At 46.4% G+C, this 20,657-nt stretch overlaps 2 non-coding genes and 5 pseudogenes across 2 annotated transcripts; all 7 read left to right on the top strand.

The window, feature by feature from the left end:
- The first annotated feature begins 8,051 nt into the window (after positions 1-8,051).
- On the top strand, positions 8,052-8,171 carry LOC141053500 (5S ribosomal RNA; annotated as a pseudogene).
- A 2,533-nt stretch (positions 8,172-10,704) lies between these two features.
- Positions 10,705-10,823, top strand: LOC141053469 (5S ribosomal RNA). Its single transcript, XR_012221199.1, has one exon. It is a non-coding gene; the product is annotated as a 5S ribosomal RNA (ribosomal RNA).
- A 653-nt stretch (positions 10,824-11,476) lies between these two features.
- Positions 11,477-11,596, top strand: LOC141053502 (5S ribosomal RNA; annotated as a pseudogene).
- A 4,304-nt stretch (positions 11,597-15,900) lies between these two features.
- On the top strand, positions 15,901-16,009 carry LOC141053503 (5S ribosomal RNA; annotated as a pseudogene).
- Positions 16,010-17,450: 1,441 nt separating this feature from the next.
- On the top strand, positions 17,451-17,560 carry LOC141053571 (5S ribosomal RNA; annotated as a pseudogene).
- Positions 17,561-18,595: 1,035 nt separating this feature from the next.
- On the top strand, positions 18,596-18,704 carry LOC141053475 (5S ribosomal RNA; annotated as a pseudogene).
- A 655-nt stretch (positions 18,705-19,359) lies between these two features.
- On the top strand, positions 19,360-19,479 carry LOC141053467 (5S ribosomal RNA). The gene has a single exon (XR_012221198.1). It is a non-coding gene; the product is annotated as a 5S ribosomal RNA (ribosomal RNA).
- Positions 19,480-20,657: the final 1,178 nt, after the last annotated feature.

Raw genomic sequence — 20,657 nt, 5'->3', positions numbered from 1 at the left:
TCAGGATCTCGGAGAGAAGAAGAATACATGTTGCTTTTGCCATGTGGGATCTCAGAGCATGATCTAATGGACAATCTCTCTTTCACTTATTTTTATTCACCTGTTTTTCTGTAATAACCTTTCTTTGATGGAAGAATCCAAATAAACCACTATATTTTTATCTGGTAACTAGTCCTGAGTATTTTACAGGATAAGCATTATTTTACATTGGAGAGCCAGCCAGATCTGTATTTTTGTACTTTTTTGCGGATTTCCCTCCACTTGCCCACAAGGGGGATTGGACTTTGCTAACGTCAAATCATATGTGCAAGTTGTCAGGAATTCCACTATTCACAAGAATCAGACGGAACCTAGACGTGAGGACTAAGAAGTGCCAGATAGATTGAGAAGTACTACAAGTGCAAAAGTGCCAGACGTGCTGAAGCCAAGACGTGTGAAGACAAGAGCCCAGCGTTGTCCATCAAAGGAACAAGCTGAGACATTTCAAGGTAAGATAAAATGGATGTCATTAATTGTCTTGCTAAGCAGAGTAAATTGAAATTTAAGTCTGTAGACAATTCTAATTCAGAAGTTCTATGGTTAAGTTTATATGCCGAGTGTGAACTCGAGAATCAAAGGTTAGATTCTAAGTTTTTCAATAGAGAAAGAGAGAGATTAAAAAATATTCTACAGATGGTAGATATATTTCATAGATCTGTGTCAGAGAAATCTAAAAATGATTGTGTAGAGGATAGTGATATTCCCGAGATTCACTGTAATGTGGAGAAACAGTTACAAGTAGCAGCAGCTATTGAAGGTGACCTTGCAGACGTGGAACAAGATGGAGAAGTAGGAGGAGACTTCAGAACTGACGTAGAGGACGTACAAGGGAAAGACGTACCACTAAAAATAGACGACTCACAGGCCCAAATCCGAAGGAAAAGTTTGCTACAGATATGCAAAATAATACCTGCGTATGACAACAAAATGCATGTTTGTAGAAACTCTGAGGTTTTTGAAAGTTGTGTTGATAAATTTGATTTATCTAACGAGGAGAAGAATCAGTTGTTCAAAATGTGGATCCCTGTAACCTTTTCCAGGAGGTTATCTTTAAAGTTATCTGGTGAAATACATGAGAATTTAACTGATAAGGACAGATTAAAAATTCTCATTTTTTGTTCATCAAATGAAAATCATCCAGATATTGATATTCTTCAAAAATTAAGGATTGGTCGGAAGGAATGTACTTTTACGTTCATGTCCATATATGAACGTTTGTATAGAATGCTGAGTGAGAATGTCAAAACACAGTCCCTCATAAGGAGTTTTGTAAGCAAATTTTGGTTTCTAAATCCTGCATCTCGTGTTATTGCGTCACAAAAAGATTCTTTATTTGAATGTGCGCAATCCCTTGATTTTGCCAGAAAACATGAGAATCGTGAGAGGAAAGTAAATTGTGCTAATTTTGTAAAGACAGGCAGAGTAAAATCTTATCAGAAGCCTGTATTAGCAAAACCTTCTAAAATGAGTTTTCCCCAAAACCAAATATATGAAGAACAAAGGAGATCACATGTTTGTTATAAGCCATATGGAATGATGCAAAAGAACACCGAAAAAACACAGATTGAATTAAGAAAAATGATGAGTTTTGATCTTCTTTCTGTAACCAAGATGGCCGAATCTGACAGACAGAAACAGGTGGTGAGTGACATCATGGCCTGTAAACTGAATACTCTGCTCCAAGAATCTATCAGCTTTAAAATGGCAAGAACCTTTCAGGATATTTTTTGCAGAGAAATAAGTATGGGTTTAGGAATTGGCTAGAAAAAAGTAATTATATATATATATTTTGTGTAACAGTGTTATACAATTAGTGAGTTATATGTAATTATTTTATCGAGTATAATCCTGTAGTTCAATGGTTTGTGGATATATATATAGTCATACAGTATATATAGAGTGTTTGTAGAAGTAGAAATAGTAGAACTGTATTTTTTAATGAAAATTAAAATCTACATCAGTAATAATATTTAGAATATGAATATGATATTAACCTTATTTTTTATGTTTCCTTAGAATTTTCATTTCAAAGCAGGACTTAATCGGGAAAAATTCTCTTCCAAGGATTTATGCCTTTATTTACACAGGAAGTTGCAAAAATAAGTATACCAGACCAGTATACTATGTCCCTGTTCCTTAGGGAAAAAATTTTTAAAGGGGTCTCAACTTTTGCAAAGCAATGGAATTTTTTTCCAGGCCTAAATGTCAAGTATAGCTATACATATATTTATGTCATGTGTATTTGGGGAATATTCAAAAAAAAAAAAAAATATTAAGACTAAATTGAAATAGTTTACAATGCATTGATAATCAGGATAATTTGGGTTAAAACACGTGTATTCATCACACCTTCGTATGTGAGGTATTTGGTTTAAAGTTAATATGTGACACAGTCTGAGTGACAGTGACTGAGTGTATGAGCAGCTGCTGAGCGAGTGATGTGATACGTTTGTATGAGGCCTCAGGATTCTGAATGAGAAAAAAAAAAACCCCAAAGCTTTTATCTTTAGGAGAAATATGCAGATCAGATAAATTATTAGAATATTAGGATATATATTGAAATATTATCTATACAACATATATTTCTATATTTCTATAGTAATTATTATTTCTTGATTTAGTTAATTGTGGATAAGTGCAATCGCACATCAAAATGGTTTATGAAGAAAATCTACATTTAAATTAATTTTTCCAAAGGATAATTTTATGATATTCAAATTAATTTTAATGGTTACACATCTTCAGACAAATAATGGTATAAGCAAGTATAATATTTACACAATTTATACATTAATTATTTTAATTTTGGTTTTGATAAATGAATTATTTCATAGAACAATATTTTTTGGTATTAAGGGGGAAAATATGTTTTTGATCCTGACTACATCATCACATTTGATTAATACCCTCTTCTTCACACATTTTAATAGGAAAAAAAAATATTAATAAGGTGCAATGGTATAAGTATTGGGTATAATAACAAGTATTATAAAGAGTCATTTCTTTACACTAAGAGGAATTACATGCAAAGTTGCATAATTTGAATATTTTGGTAACACAAGTTTATGACAATTATGAAATAATCCAGATCATGGAAATATTAAGGGTATATGTTACTGAAGACATAACTACTCTGCATCAACATAAAGGCCTTATTCTTATTTTTATTTTTATTCTTATTTTTCATTATTTTTAATTCTTTCACCAATATTTAGTAAAGTAATATCTACTGAGAATATTGCTTCATTAAATATAGCAATTATATGGTTCTATTACTAAGGGAAATGTTTCACTTCTGAGTTATATGCAACAATTCTTTTATTCATTCATTCGCTCACTCATATATTCTTATTTTGGTTCATGGCTATACATTCCTACATATTATTAGTATAATAAATATATTCCTTATTAATAAAGATGAAAACACTGGTTACATAAAACACAGTGACACCTATGGGTTGAAAAAGGTAATTACACCTATGACATAAAAATGTTCTATCACATGAAAAAAATGGATAATAATGTATTATCACTTATTATTGGTTTATTATTTCAAATATTGAAATCCACATATGGTACAAATTCTGATAATAATTATATGGATATTACTGATTGCTATGGTACGCTGTGATATTATAGGATAGGAAAATTACCAGATTTGGTATAGGATAGGGAATGAAGACTTCAAGCAAGATACTGAAATTACGTTAATAAAGACTTTTCATATTAAAATTGATTCTTATCAGTTGCAAGAAAAAGAATGCCGCGATCCAGAAGTCCCAGAAGGTAACAAAACTATGATTACTGAGTAATAGACTGTGTTAATTACAAATGCAGTATTCACCACTGACAGTCACAAGTGCAGTATCCACCACTGACAGTCACAATTAAAGTGTCTAACCTGACAACCAGAGGAAGATGCTCCTATGATGCTGGGATGAACGGTGTTATCACGTTCTTATCAAGTTCCAGAGGTTTTCAATCACTTGAAAAGCTTCGATGAAAGCTGGTGAACAATGAAGGTAATTAACCCTGACATATGTCCTGTGCATTAGGACAAGGACTGGTTATGGTGCTATGTTTAGCAAGGAAGAGTCATTTTAACCCTTGCTTTGCTGACCAAAGACGTCACACCTGTTCAAAGACCAGTACCGATGGAGGATTCCAGAATATCCAAGGCGAGCCAATGTAAGCCCAGGTTTTTAAAGATGACACTGCACAGATATTAAAGCTGCATTTCATCTATAGACTTTGTTTCTTATCAACATTTGAATTTATGGACTTTGATTTGATACACAACACAATTTCTACAACATCTATATGCTATAGAAAAACTATTTTTAAAAAACCAAGAAGAAGACAGAAGACATCAAAATGAAGACCAGATGACACCAGATGATGACTGGACCTGAGATGCTTCAATTTAGACTTAGGGAAGTATAATTATACATATTTTATATGAATATTGTTCACGGCTTACCATAACATGAATTCACATCAATTATGTCATTTAGTACTTATAACGGTAATCTGATATTATTATTGTTATTGATATTAAATTATTTTGTCAAAGAAGAAGAAAAGAAGAAAAAAGATCTTGTTTTATTTGAGGGATCCAATTAATGTCTGTCTCCCTCAAAAGGGGGAATTGTTAAATATTAATAATTCATTAAATATTTCTTATTACACCCAGTTCTGTAGATTGCTTTAGCTTACATGACATAGGCTATTTTTAAGCTTGGCTCATGGTAGAAATGTCAGCTCACTACATATTTAAGTTTAGCCTTGAGGTAAATGTCAAACTCCATATATACCGAGATCACGTGTTTCAAGAGACGTATATAATTCATGGCTAACTGTAGAGGTCGCTGTTTTTCTTCCCTCACCATCATGAGAGACAGACACGAAGATGTCGCCTGTGTTGGGCCATGACATGACATAACAGCTGGTATATTACTTGACGGCTATGTGAGAAGCCGAACTGAGACACAGCAGCCATTTGCTATTCAGGATCTCGGAGAGAAGAAGAATACATGTTGCTTTTGCCATGTGGGATCTCAGAGCATGATCTAATGGACAATCTCTCTTTCACTTATTTTTATTCACCTGTTTTTCTGTAATAACCTTTCTTTGATGGAAGAATCCAAATAAACCACTATATTTTTATCTGGTAACTAGTCCTGAGTATTTTACAGGATAAGCATTATTTTACAAGGCCTGCCCCTTCCCCCCACGCGCACCAAGCAGTGCGGCAATGGCGGCAATTGGCGCCAATTTTCACACACAGTCTATGGCACACAGGACCCGGGGGTACCAGGCTCCGTAATCCTGTTCGTGACGCCCAATTGGATTGCCCTCCCAGGGCTGTGGGGTATTCGGTACCGGGCCGGTATCAGTGGGATGTGTTACAGCAGCGGTGACCCGGACCACGGTCCTGGGCGCCCAAGTAATAGGAAGATGTGGATGGTGGAATGAAGTTAGATGAATAGTTCATGACGCCACCTGTGGTGCTCGGCAAGGGAGGTGCCAAGCCGACGCTGCATGCAGATCCACTGGGACTGATGGTATGGTGCAGCAAAGATGTAAAAGCTCCCCACAGGTGAAGCTGTAGTCCCAGGGCAGTGTAGATGTGGTTGGCACGGGGATGTAGCAGTGCTGGAAAGGTAGGAAGCAGACAAGACACAGCGGGGTGCAATTTCTGTACCTTTACTTGATAACTGTAGTCCTGGGTCCTGATTACAGATGGTATCGGAGAAGGCTAGCCTGGAAGCAATTCAGGGATTGTCCCTCGGCAGACGGGCTGTGCAGTCTCCTTCCTAGCGCTTGTTTGAATGAAGTACTCCTAGTACTGAGTTACACTGAAGTTCCTCCTGTCAGATGTTCTCAAGAACCTTACTTGCACGGCAGACAGCTGTAGCCTATCTCGGGGGCTCCTTTCTCCTGAGTCCCGGCTCTCTATCCAAGCTGCTGTTGTGCACTAAAGTCTTAGATGGGAGTAGGGCATTTACAGCCTCCTACTCCTCTGGTGTCTGTTGCAGGACCGTTAGTATCCGTACAACCGTGGAGACCAGGCTCCAGTTCATGCGCTCACTGTGAGGGAGCTCTCCTTTCCCAGCTCAACCTCCAGCTTCTCTCTACATGTCTGCACACTTCACCCTCCGCAGACTAACTGACCACTCCTTCCTCTTGGCCCTCAGACAGCACTCCTCCCCTTAATCCTGGTTCACAGTTCCCCCTGCTGGCCTGGAGTGGAAATGTGTTGCATGCTTAGATTGACTGCGATAGAGACCCATCATTGCCTCCAAGCCTGGCATTACCCTCCCCTGGAGGAAGGCAAAGCCACTGTGGCGACCATACGCCTGGGGGCGCCACACTATTCCCTGTCTGAGGGCACCGCAAGCGTGAGAAAGTTCTTCTGCTCACGATGCAGTCAGACAGGTCCTGCGAGTTCACCGGCAATGAACTCACTTCACCTTTCTGACGTCAATGTGAGCGCCATGGGAAAATTTCACACCGCGCTAGAGCCGACGTCACATAGGTGAAATGAGTTAATTGGCTGTGAACTCACAGGACCTGTAGCTAGAGAGGCTGTGTCAGAGGGAGTGAGCCAGGTTTCAGCCCCTTCTTATGGGGGACTCCATGTTTCTCACACACCCCGCTCCAGCAGCAAGCAGGGTGAAGGAGTTGGTTTTCTCCTGGCAGATAACTGCTCCTTTATCCCAATTCTACTACAATCCCTTCTTTTGAGGTTCACTTTGTATGCATCTACCCCCTCTCCAACCTCCAACTGGTTGGTCAATTACCTCCCCCCAAGGGCCAGCCATCACCTTTGTTGACCACTTTACCACATTGTACTTCATGGTTTAAGGAGGTTTTGCGCTATCAAATTACCAAATTTATATTTCCTGCAGATGATATGAGAAATAAGGAAATAATATAATAAGATGTATGATGTGTTTCTACTTTTATGTTGATTTTACATGATGTTCCTTTAAAGAAAGAAGTAATAAAACGAACTTTACTCCAATGTACCCTTAACCTTAAATTTTACTGTACAACCTATAGGCTTGTGACCAAGATTACCTACGCATGACTACAGTATGTCTGGCCCCAGTTTATTGGCCTTATATATACAAAGGGTACAAGCATAATCAAGTCATCTTTTCAAGACTCTTCTGTTCTTACCGAAACAATAAAATGTCTGAATACAGTTGTAAAAATGAGTTAAAATGTTTGTTATTGATAAACACTACAAAATTCAAAGTTTTATTTTAGAAGCCAACAACATGGGCCCTGATTCCATATACATGTAGGTTTCATTACCTTCCATACACATTTTTATATTGACATTTGTTTTGATGCACAAAACTTTATTAATAGTGATTATGGATATGGGTTTAACTTTTGGAATGTGTTTAGCTTGAATATATTCTTATCTAATTATTGCATTGAGCATCATAGTCCACCTCACCATTAACGTACCTATAAGGTGGGAAGAAGGTGCAGTCACCCGAGGCCCAGAGACAAGACCAAGCATCTTTCTCATCACCGTGGGCCTACAGCATTGTTGCTTATTTACTTTTAATACTAGGCTTGGAAGCAACCACAGGCAACCTGGAGGCCAGTTTACAGGCCGAAGCAAGCAGAACACCTTTGCAGGCAGCACAACCTTCCTGAAGAGCAGCACACAGTCACTGGCAACCATCTCACCCTCTTCCTTCATTTGCTCCTGGACGTCTCAATTCACCTCAAGTTGCAGCTCCAGCTTTCTCTTTCTGTCACATACCCCTCAGAAGAATGGTTTAGCCTGCAGGAGAACCTACGTGGAGCCATTTTTAAAAACAAATGATGCTCGGGCCCTGCTGCGGCGGGTGGTTTCACTGCAAAACAAACAAAGACTGTAGGGGCGGCTCAGCCTTTGCATCGGCCCTTCGGAGCCCGCCTCCACATGGTCAGAGATCTCGCCACCACGTGAGTCTGAGGAAGGCTGGCCAGGCGATGGACCAAGCCGTATCTACGGGCCACACCACTCTGGATACGTCAGATCTCGTCCGAACTCGGAAGCAAAGCAGGACTGGGCTTGGACAGTACTTGGATGGGAGACCTCCTGGGAACACCGAGTGCTGTAGACCATTTTGATGACATTTTGCCCCTTGCCCAGCTTGGCTAGTATACAGGGGCGTCTTATCAGACCCCCCCCACATCCCCCACACATTAACCCCATCCCCACTCCAAATCCCCCACACATTAACCCCATCCCCACTCCAAATCCCCGACACATTAAATAACCCCCATCACCACTCCCAAATCCCCCCCACACATTATGTACCCCCCACTCCAAATCCCCCACATATTAACCCCATCCCTACTCATTAACCCCCCAAACAATAACCCCCGTCCATACTCCCAAATCCCCCAACACATTATGTACCCCCCCACTCCAAATCCCCCACACATTAACCCCCATCCCCACTCATTAACCCCCCAGACATTAATTCCATCCCCACTCATTAACCCTCCACAAATTAATTCCATCCCCACTCAATAACCCCCATCCCCACACATTAACCCCATCCCCACTCATTAACCCCCCACCCATTAACCCCATCCCCACTCATTAACCCCCATCCCCACTCATTAACCCTCCACAAATTAATTCCATCCCCACTCATTAACCCCCATCCCCACTCATTAACCCCCATCCCCACTCATTAACCCTCCACAAATTAATTCCATCCCCACTCAATAACCCCCATCCCCACTCATTAACCCCCCACACATTAACCCCATCCCCACTCATTAACCCCCATCCCCACTCATTAACCCTCCACAAATTAATTCCATCCCCACTCAATAACCCCCATCCCCACTCATTAACCCCCATCCCCACTCATTAACCCCCACACATTAACCCCATCCCCACTCATTAACCCCCATCCCCACTCATTAACCCTCCACAAATTAATTCCATCCCCACTCAATAACCCCCATCCCCACTCATTAACCCCCCACACATTAACCCCCATCCCCACTCATTAACCCTCCACAAATTAATTCCTTCCCCACTCAATAACCCCCATCCCCACTCATTAACCCCCCACACATTAACCCCATCCCCACTCATTAACCCCCATCCCCACTCATTAACCCCCATCCCCACTCATTAACCCCCCACACATTAACCCCATCCCCACTCATTAACCCTCCACAAATTAATTCCATCCCCACTCAATAACCCCCATCCCCACTCATTAACCCCCAGCCCCACTCATTAACCCCCATCCCCACTCATTAACCCCACACACATTAACCCCCATCTCCACTCATTAACCCCCCACTCATTAACCCCCATTCATTAACCCCATCCCCACTCTTTAACCCCCCCACACATTAATCCCCATCCCCACTCATTAACCCCCCCCACACATTAACCCCTATCACCACACATTAACACTCCCCATCTTCGGTGGTTTCTTCAGCTCCACATTGGAGCACACTTACCACCAGTGCTGAGCGTTCACTCTGGGCGCCGGGGAGTGACGTCAGCAGCGTGATCACATGACACGTCACGCTGCTGACGTCGCTCTGGCCCGGCGGTCAGAGCTGCAATTGTATATACAGACGCCAGTACAATTGTTCCCTGGGAGCCGGCACGCGCACCTTCTCTGCGCCAGCTGTCAGCTTGACAGCTGACACAGAGAACCGCCGACTCTCAGGCCAGGGGGGCAGCGGAACGCAGCCGCCAGGGAGGACACTGCAGACCGCTGCATTAGGCGGCCCGGACTGCGCCCCCTGCCGGCTGCGCCCGGGGCAACTGCCCCGGCTGCCCCCCCCTAGATACGCCCCTGGCTAAGAGTGCTTATTGACCCCTCAGCCTGCCTTCTGGAAATGATGGCGTTATAAGCATCCTGGGCCGTTAAGGGGCCAGGCATTCAGCGGGCACCCAGGGGATGATTTTTAGAGGCCGGCCGGCAGAAGTAACATCTTCTTCTGCAAAGAAGCTTGTGTAACTAACCCAATCAGATGGCTGCCCAGGACCCAAATTCAGTACTAGGAAGGAGCGGGAGGGAATTGGGGGTGTTTTCCTGCTAAGGCACACAAATATTAATGATAATAAGACAGACAGGACAGTCTGACACTTGCTGGCGCTGAGGCTGTAGGGGCAAATAGGAGGTGTGGCCATGTGCAAGCATATGTGTGTGCTCGCTTGCAAGTGACTGTGCGCTTCCTAGGTGTGGCGCGCTGCAGACAGTCAAAGGGGTTGTTCCCTTTCATTAAAAGTTCTTACCAGGTTGCAGGCTATTAGAAAGCAACAAACCGCCCGGAGAGTCTCACCACTGCTCCAGGTCTGTGGCATTGGCTGCGACGCTGACGTCACGTCAGTGAGCTCAGCGGCTCTGAGCGGGGCGTTCTGCCTACAACCCCTTTAAGAGAGCCAGCAAAAAAGTGAAGAGAAAGGAAATTACAAAAGGGCCTCTTGTTGAGCACTGGCGATAAGTGAGACAGTCCAAAAAGGAGCGCCAGCCAGGCGTGATTAAGGAACAGGTGCGCTCCTTTAGACCGGGTTCATTTCCAGCTCTGCATTTTTTTCTTGCTGAGCACTGGACAGGGCAGTCGGCAGCCAGACTGCATAGTAGAAAAGCAGCAAGTGAGAAGCCTGTCTCTGCCTACGGCCACACCACCCTGAACATGCCCGATCTCGTCTGATCTCGGAAGCTAAGCAGGGTCGGGCCTAGTTAGTACTTGGATGGGAGAACGCCTGGGAATACCAGGTGCTGGAGGCTTTTGCTTTTTCCTTCCTTCCACCAGCAGGGGTCACTGTCCTCTATGCCTTTTTTCCAATCCCTTTCACAAGGGCACACATGCTTCTTTCAACTTTTCATTTGCGTTCTCTCTTGCGCTATTTCGTCCGTGCAAACTGCCAGCATCCTTCTCATCACCGTGGGCCTCCGGCATTGTTGCTTATTTACTTTTAATACTAGACTTCTTTTCAACAGGACCAGCGCCTCCCGCGGGCTTGGGGGCATCCGCCGGCAACCTGGAGGCCAGTTTACAGGCCGAAGCAAGCAGAACACCTTTGCAGGCAACACGACCCCCTGAAGAGCAACACACAGTCACTGGCAACCATCTCACCCTCTTCCTTCATTCGCTCCTGGACGTCTCAATCCGCCTCAAGTTGCGGCTGCTCCAGCTTGCTCTTTCTGTCACGTCCCCCCAGATGAATGGTTTAGCCTGCAGGAGATCGTGCGTGGAGCCATTTTTAAAGACAAATGATGCTCGGGCCCTGCTGCGGCGGGTGGTTTCACTGCAAAACAAACAAAGACTGTAGGGGAGGCCCAGCCTTTGCATCGGCCCTTCGGAGCCCGCCTCCACATGGTCAGAGTTCTCGCCACCACGCGAGCCTGAGGCAGGCTGGCCAGTCGATGGACCAAGCCGTGTCTACTGGCCACACCACCCTGGATAAGCCCGATCTCGTCCGAACTCGGAAGCAAAGTAGCGATGGGCTTAGACAGTACTTGGATGGGGGACCTCCTGGGAACACCTAGTGCTGTAGACCATTTTGATGACATTTTGCCCCCTTGCCCAGCTCGGCTAGTATACAGGGGCACCTTATCAGACACCAACATTACCTAACCTGGAAGCCCCAAGCCGCATAATGCCTCTGATGCCTCTGAGATGGTTCGCAGCTAGGGACGCTACCACGCCTCCTCGCATGCCTCACACCGAGCTCCTTGCCGTGGCTAAGAGTGCTTATTGACCCCTTTTAAATATTATTAGTTATTGATTTATATTAGTTCTGAATTTATATATTAGTTATGGAGTTGTATTCTTATCACACTCAGTTCTGTACTGGACATTGCCTACCACTGACACTGCATGTGCTATTTTAGCAAGTGGTAAATGTCAGCTCCACTACATATTTAAGTTTAGCTTGAGGTAAATGTCAAACTCCATATATACAGAGATCACGTGCTCTAAGATACGTATATAATTCATGGCTCACTCTAGAAGTCGCTCGCTCCTTCCCTCACCATCATGAGACACAGACGCAAGATGTCATCTCTGCACGGACATAGCTGAACAGCTGGTATGTAACTTTACTACGAAGAAGCCTAAGAGAGAGAGAGGCCATTTGCCATGTGGAATCCCAGAGAAAGAAGGTGACAAGCTTTTGCTATGAACTAATGGACAATCTCTCTTTCACCTATTTTTATGTTTTTCTGTAATAATCTTTTCTTTCATGGAAGAATCCAAATAAACCACTATATTTTTATCTGGTAACTAGTCCTGAGTATTTTACAAGAACACGCATTATTTTACAACCCCTCAGCCTGCCTTCTGGAAATGATGGCGTCATAAGCATCCTGGGCCGTTAAGGGGCCAGGCATTCAGCGGGCGCCCAGGGGATGATTTTTAGAGGCCATCCGACCGGCAGAAGTAACGTCTTCTTCTGCAAAAAATCTTGTGTAACTAACCCAATTAGACGGCTGCCCAGGACCCAAATTCAGTACTAGGAAGGAGCGGGAGGGAATTGGGGGTATTTTCCTGCTAAGGCACGCAAATATTAATGATAATAAGACAGACAGGACAGTCTGACACTTGCTGGCGCTGAGGCTGCAGGGGCAAATAGGAGGTGTGGCCATGTGCAAGCATATGTGCGTGCTTGCTTGCAAGTGACTGTGCGCTTCCTAGGTGTGGCGCGCTGCAGACAGTCAAAGGGGTTGTTACCTTTCATTAAAAGCTCTTCCCAGGTTGCAGGCTATTAGAAAGCAACAAACCGCCCTGTACTCACCCTACCCGGGTCCACCGGAGAGTCTCACCGCTGCTCCAGGTCTGTGGCATTGGCTGCGACTGTTGTGAGTTCATTTTCCCCTTCACTACTGAGGCCCGATGAACTCCTTCTTCTAGTAAAGAAAGATAGTGAGCCTGATTATCAGGCATCTGGGTCTAATGATGATGATTGGCTGAGTGGAGTTTCTGACTGGATATAAGGCTGTCCACACCCTTCTGCTCTGCGGGTGATTTCTCTGTGGATCCTTGGATACCAGTCTGAATTCCTGCTCTCCAAAAGCTAAGTTTTCTGCTCTGCCGTTTGCATTTGTACGTTGTTTTTGTTTTGCTGGATTTCTGTCATTCCCTGCTGGGGTGACTTGAATTCCTTTAGCTCTGTCTTCAGAAAATACCTGAGTGCTGATATAGTTTTTGAAGCCTAGCTGCTTCAGGGCCTTGTTTTTTACACGTTTTGATTTTGTGGTTTCTTTTCTTCCTGGAACTAAGAATGTCAAGGCAGACGCCCTCTCTAGGAGCTTCTTTGCTGATTCTCCTGTGGTGACCAAACCTGCTACCATCTTAGGCGAAGGGGTAGTTCTTTCCGCCATCTCGCCCGATTTGAGACGTGCTCTGGAGGAGTTCCAGGAGGACAAACCTGAGCGTTGTCCCAGTGGGAAGTTGTATGTTCCTGACCAGTGGAAGAGGAGAGTGATGTCTGAAGTTCATTGCTCTGCTTTGGCTGGTCATCCAGGTATTTTTGGTACTAGAGATTTGGTGAGTCGGTCTTTTTGGTGGCCCTCCTTGTCTCGTGATGTCAGGAATTTTGTGCAGTCCTGTGGGACTTGCTCCCGGTCTAAATCGTGTTCTCGCTCTAGTGGGTTGTTGATGCCTTTGCCTGTCCCCAAGAGGCCATGGACCCATATTTCAATGGATTTTATCTCTGATATGCCTGTCTCTCAGAGAATGACTGTTATTTGGGTGATTTGTGATAGATTCTCTAAGATGGTCCATCTTGTACCACTCCCTAAGATGCCGTCTTCCTCTGAGTTGGTACCCCTGTTTTTGCAACAGGTGGTTCGCTTGCACGGGATTCCTGAGAACATTGTATCTGACAGAGGAGTTCAGTTTGTGTCTAGATTTTGGAGAACTTTCTGTTCCAAGCTGGGAATTCAGTTGTCCTTCTCTTCTGCTTTTCACCCTCAGACCAATGGGCAGACAGAGAGAACAAACCAGACCTTGGAGTCATATTTGAGATGTTTTATTTCCGCTGATCAGGATGATTGGGTTTCATTTTTGCCCTTGGCCGAATTTGCTTTAAATAATAGAGCTAGTTCTGCCACTTTGATGTCACCTTTTTTTTGTAACTTTGGGTTTCATCCTTGATTTTCTTCAGGGCAGGTGGAGCCCTCTGCCTGCCCAGGTGTTGACACTGTGGTGGAGAGAATGCACCAGATCTGGGACCAAGTGGTGGATAAGTTATCTCTCTCCCAGGAAAAGGCCCAGCGGTTTTCCAACCGACATAGGACCATTGGTCCCCAGTTTAAGGTTGGTGATATGGTGTGGTTATCATCAAAAAATATTGCTATGAAGGTGGCTTCTCCTAAGTTTAAGCCTAGATTTATTGGACCTTACAAGATTTTGGAGATTATTAATCCGGTCTCTTTTTGTTTGGCTCTTCCTGTCACATTTAAAATCCATAATGTGTTCCATAAGTCTTTGTTGAAGAGGTTTGTTGAACCTGTCGTTCCTGGGGTGGAACCTCCAGACCCTGTATTGGTTGAAGGTAACATGGAATATGAGGTAGAGAAAGTACTGGATTCCCGTCTGGCTAGACGGAGACTCCAGTATTTGGTTAAGTGGAAGGGTTATGGTCAGGAGGATAATTCCTGGGTCTCTGCCTCTGATATTCATGCCAAAAGATTGGTGCGTGCCTTTCATCGGGCTCACCCTGATCGCCCTGGTGGCGTGGTTGAGGGTTTGGTGACCCCTCCTTAAGGGGGAGGTACTGTTGTGAGTTCATTTTCCCCTTCACTACTGAGGCCCGATGAACTCCCTCTTCTAGTAAAGAAAGATAGTGAGCCTGATTATCAGGCATCTGGGTCTAATGATGATGATTGGCTGAGTGGAGTTTCTGACTGGATATAAGGCTGTCCACACCCTTCTGCTCTGCGGGTGATTTCTCTGTGGATCCTTGGATACCAGTCTGAATTCCTGCTCTCCAAAAGCTAAGTTTTCTGCTCTGCCGTTTGCATTTGTACGTTGTTTTTGTTTTGCTGGATTTCTGTCATTCCCTGCTGGGGTGATTTGAATTCCTTTAGCTCTGTCTTCAGAAAATACCTGAGTGCTGATATAGTTTTTGAAGCCTAGCTGCTTCAGGGCCTTTTTCCATATCAGCCTGTTGGCTTATGTCTTTTCAGGGTTTTTGCTGTCCTATCCTGTCCTATTCTACTGAGTTTGGGCCCCATTGTTTGCTAAGCCTATCTTTCTATCTGTGTGTGTGTTTTTTCATCTTGCTTCACCGTCATTATATGTTGGGGGCTGCCTTTTACTTTGGGGTCTGCTCTGGGGCAGTTTAGTTTTCCTTTTCTGTCTTTAGGCTATTTAGTTTCTCCGGCTGTGATCGAGGGGTCTAGGGCACCGTAGGAACCCCCACGGCTACTGCTAGTTGTGTTGTTAGGTTCAGGGGTCTGCAATCTGATAGTTGCCAACTTCTCCGGTTTTCTGGACTTAGCTGCTATTTTTGTGTCTGCCTCCTACGGTGACTCATTCATAACATGCGACGCTGACATCACGTCAGCAGCCAATCAGTGAGCTCAGCGGCTCTGAGCGGGGCGTTCTGCCTACAACCCCTTTAAGAGAGCCAGCAAAAAAGTGAAGCGAAAGGAAATTACAAAAGGGCCTCTTGCTGAGCACTGGTGATAAGTGAGACAGTCCAAAAAGGAGCGCCAGCCAGGCGTGATTAAGGAACAGGTGCGCTCCTTTAGACCGGGTTCATTTCCAGCTCTGCATTTTTTTCTTGCTGAGCACTGGACAGGGCAGCTGGCAGCCAGACTGCATAGTAGAAAAGCAGCAAATGAGAAGCCTGTCTCTGCCTACGGCTGCACCACCCTGAACACGCCTGATCTCGGAAGCTAAGCAGGGTCGGGCCTGGTTAGTACTTGGATGGGAGACCGCCTGGGAATACCAGGTGCTGTATGCTTTTGCTTTTTCCTTCCTTCCACCAGCAGGGGTCACTGTCCTCTATGCCTTTTTTCCATTCCCTTTCACAAGGGCACACATGCTTCTTTCCTCTTTTCATTTGCTTTCTCTCTTGCGCTATTTCGTCCGTGCAAACTGCCAGCATCCTTCTCATCACCGTGGGCCTCCAGCATTGTTGCTTATTTACTTTTAATACTAGGCTTCTGTAGAGGTGGGCGAGGGACGAGCTGGAGGGGGGTGATCTCTCTTCTTACCGCGCAAAGATGACACAGAGACAAGATGGAGGCAGGTACTGGGTGCAACAGGTCCAAGTTTATTTCTTTACTTGCCGTCCGCCTGACGGCCTCCGCAGCACACCGCACGTTTCTTCACTTGTCGGCCCTCCGTTTCTAGAGCCGTTTACACACCGTACTTTTACATTAGGGACGTACATATGCGTACCGTCCCTCCTTCACTGTTTGATGCTCCTGACAGGTCCGCCACTGTGGCCGCCCTAGGCCCAATAACCAACAGCACTTTCACTGGTCAGTCGTCGTGTCAAATACAGTATATAGCACTCACTGCCTTGTCTCTTCTGCGGTATCTTCCTGTCAGGACCACCCCCCTGACGTTCTCTCTCCTCAGTCCCCCTGGTCGGATTCTCCTCAGAGCGCAAAGACTGTAACAGTCCTCCTGTCACCTGAGCTCCCCCTGGGGACTGGAACTTTCTGGAACCCTCCCTCAATATTTATAGCTCTCCCGCTTCCTTGAAACTGTCACTCTAAATGTCACTCCGCCCCCCATGACCAACGGTTTCTAAAGCCCTAAGCTGATGTCACGTCCTCTGCTCACACTCCACCCTGCCATCTAATGGTCATCCCAAGGTACTGCACGTCCACTACACTTTCCTAGCTGTTTCCCACTGTATTAACTGACACCTACCTAAACTGTGCAAACCTATCTTCCTCCATTCTGACACGTCCGTCCGTACGTCAGGTCACCTTCCCTACACTTCTTTTCAACAGGACCAGCGCCTCCCGCGGGCTTGGGGGCATCCGCCGGCAACCTGGAGGCCAGTTTACAGGCCGAAGCAAGCAGAACACCTTTGCAGGCAACACGACCCCCCTGAAGAGCAGCACACAGTCACTGGCAACCATCTCACCCTCTTCCTTCATTCGCTCCTGGACGTCTCAATCCGCCTCAAGTTGCGGCTGCTCCAGCTTGCTCTTTCTGTCACGTCCCCCCCAGATGAATGGTTTAGCCTGCAGGAGACCCTGCGTGGAGCCATTTTTAAAGACAAATGATGCTCGGGCCCTGCTGCGGCGGGTGGTTTCACTTCAAAACAAAGAATGTAGGGGCGGCCCAGCCTCTGCATCGGCCTTTCGGAGCCCGCCTCCACATGGTCAGAGTTCTCGCCACCACGTGAGCCTGAGGCAGGCTGGCTAGGCGATGGACAAAGCCATGTCTACCAGCCACACCACCCTGGATACGCCTGAACTCGGAAGCAAAGCAGGGATGGGCTTGGACAGTACTTGGATGGGAGACCTCCTGGGAACACCGAGTGCTGTAGACCATTTTGATGACATTTTGCTCCCTTGCCCAGCTCGGCTAGTATACAGGGGCGCCTTATCAGACACCAACATTACCTAACCTAGAAGCTGGAAGACCCAAGCCGCAAAATGCCTCTGATGCCTCTGAGATGGTTTGCAGCTAGGGACGCTACCACGCCTCCTCGCATGCCTCACACCGAGCTACTTGCCGCGGCTAAGAGTGCTTATTGACCCCTGAGCCTGCCTTCTGGAAATGATGGCGTCATAAGCATCCTGGGCCGTTAAGGGGCCGGGCGCCCAGCAGATGATTTTTAGAGGCCGTCCGGCCGGCAGAAGTAACGTCTTCTTCTGCAAAGAAGCTTGTGTAACTAACCCAATCAGACGGCTGCCCAGGACTCAAATTCAGTACTAGGAAGGAGCGGGAGGGAATTGGGGGTATTTTCCTGCTAAGGCACGCAAATATTAATGATAATAAGACAGACAGGACAGTCTGACACTTGCTGGCGCTGAGGCTGCAGGGGCAAATAGGAGGTGTGGCCATGTGCAAGCATATGTGCGTGCTCGCTTGCAAGTGACTGTGCGCTTCCTAGGTGTGGCGCGCTGCAGACAGTCAAAGGGGTTGTTACCTTTCATTAAAACTTCTTCCCAGGTTGCAGGCTATTAGAAAGCAACAAACCACCCTGTACTCACCCTACCCGGGTCCACCAGAGAGTCTCACCGCTGCTCCAGGTCTGTGGCATTGGCTGCGACGCTGACGTCACGTCAGCAGCCGATCAGTGAGCTCAGCGGCTCTGAGCCGGGCGTTCTGCCTACAACCCCTTTAAGAGAGCCAGCAAAAAAGTGAAGAAAGGAAATTACAAAAGGGCTTCTTGCTGAGCGCTGGCGATAAGTGAGACATTCCAAAAAGGAGCGCCCAGCCAGGCGTGATTAAGGAACAGGTGCGCTCCTTTAGACCAGGTTCATTTCCAGCTCTGCATTTTTTTCTTGCTGAGCACTGGACAGGGCAGCCGGCAGCCAGACTGCATAGTAGAAAAGCAGCAAGTGAGATGAATGTCTCTGCCTATGGCCACACCACCCTGAACACGCCCGATCTCGGAAGCTAAGCAGGGTCGGGCCTGGTTAGTACTTGGATGGGCGACCCCCTGGGAATACCAGGTGCTGTAGGCTTTTGCTTTTTCCTTCCTTCCACCAGCAGGGGTCACTGTCCTCTATGCCTTTTTTCCATTCCCTTTCACAAGGGCACACATGCTTCTTTCCTCTTTTCATTTGCGTTCTCTCTTGCGCTATTTCGTCCGTGCAAACTGCCAGCATCCTTCTCATCACCGTGGGCCTCCAGCATTGTTGCTTATTTACTTTTAATACTAGGCTTCTTTTCAACAGGACCAGCGCCTCCCGCGGGCTTGGGGGCATCCGCCGGCAACCTGGAGGCCAGTTTACAGGCCGAAGCAAGCAGAACACCTTTGCAGGCAACACGACCCCCCTGAAGAGCAGCACACAGTCACTGGCAACCATCTCACCCTCTTCCTTCATTCGCTGCTGGACGTCTCAATCCGCCTCAAGTTGCGGCTGCTCCAGCTTGCTCTTTCTGTCACGTCCCCCCCAGATGAATGGTATAGCCTGCAGGAGACCCTGCGTGGAGCCATTTTTAAAGACAAATGATGCTCGGGCCCTGCTGCGGCGGGTGGTTTCACTGCAAAACAAACAAAGACTGTAGGGGCGGCCCAGCCTCTGCATCGGCCCTTCGGAGCCCGCCTCCACATGGTCAGAGTTCTCGCCACCACGCAAGCCTGAGGCAGGCTGACCAGGTGATGGACAAAGCCGTGTCTACTGGCCATACCACCCTGGATACGCCCGATCTCGTCCGAACTCGGAAGCAAAACAGGGATGGGTTTGGACAGTACTTGGATGGGAGACCTCCTGGGAACACCGAGTGCTGTAAACCATTTTGATGACATTTTGCCCCCTTGCCCAGCTCGGCTAGTATACAGGGGCGCCTTATCAGACACCAACATTACCTAACCTAGAAGCTGGAAGACCCAAGCCGCATAATGCCTCTGATGCCTCTGAGATGGTTTGCAGCTAGGGACGCTACCACGCCGCCTCACACCGAGCTCCTTGCCGCGGCTAAGAGTGCTTATTGACCCCTCAGCCTGCCTTCTGGAAATGATGGCGTCATAAGCATCCTGGGCCGTTAAGGGGCCAGGCATTCAGCGGGCGCCCAGGGGATGATTTTTAGAGGCCGTCCGGCCGGCAGAAGTAACGTCTTCTTCTGCAAAGAAGCTTGTGTAACTAACCCAATCAGACGCCTGCCCAGGACTCAAATTCAGTACTAGGAAGGAGCGGGAGGGAATTGGTATTTTCCTGCTAAGGCACGCAAATATTAATGATAATAAGACAGACAGGACAGTCTGACGCTTGCTGGCGCTGAAGCTGCAGGGGCAAATAGGAGGTGTGGCCATGTGCAAGCATATGTGCGTGCTCGCTTGCAAGTGACTGTGCGCTTCCTAGGTGTGGCGCGCTGCAGACAGTCAAAGGGGTTGTTACCTTTCATTAAAACTTCTTCCCAGGTTGCAGGCTATTAGAAAGCAACAAACCGCCCTGTACTCACCCTACCCGGGTCCACCAGAGAGTCTCACCGCTGCTCCAGGTCTGTGGCATTGGCTGCGACGCTGACGTCACGTCAGCAGCCGATCAGTGAGCTCAGCGGCTCTGAGCTGGGCATTCTGCCTACAACCCCTTTAAGAGAGCCAGCAAAAAAGTGAAGAAAGGAAATTACAAAAGGGCCTCTTGCTGAGCACTGGCGATAAGTGAGACAGTCCAATAAGGAGCGCCAGCCAGGCGTGATTAAGGAACAGGTGCGCTCCTTTAGACCGGGTTCATTTCCAGCTCTGCATTTTTTTCTTGCTGAGCACTGGACAGGGCAGCCGGCAGCCAGACTGCATAGTAGAAAAGCAGCAAGTGAGAAGAATGTCTCTGCCTACGGCCACACCACCCTGAACACGCACGATCGCGTCTGATCTTGGAAGCTAAGCAGGGTCGGGCCTGCCTGGGAATACCAGGTGCTGTAGGCTTTTGCTTTTTCCTTCCTTCCTTCCTTCCACCAGCAGGGGTCACTGTCCT

This window comes from Dendrobates tinctorius, unplaced genomic scaffold, assembly GCF_039654945.1.
Source record: "Dendrobates tinctorius isolate UK_male_01 unplaced genomic scaffold, ASM3965494v1 ptg000165l, whole genome shotgun sequence".
NCBI classification, from domain to species: domain Eukaryota; kingdom Metazoa; phylum Chordata; class Amphibia; order Anura; family Dendrobatidae; genus Dendrobates; species Dendrobates tinctorius.
Note: the sequence above shows the minus strand (reverse complement) of the source record. Positions and strands in the feature narration are given on the sequence as shown.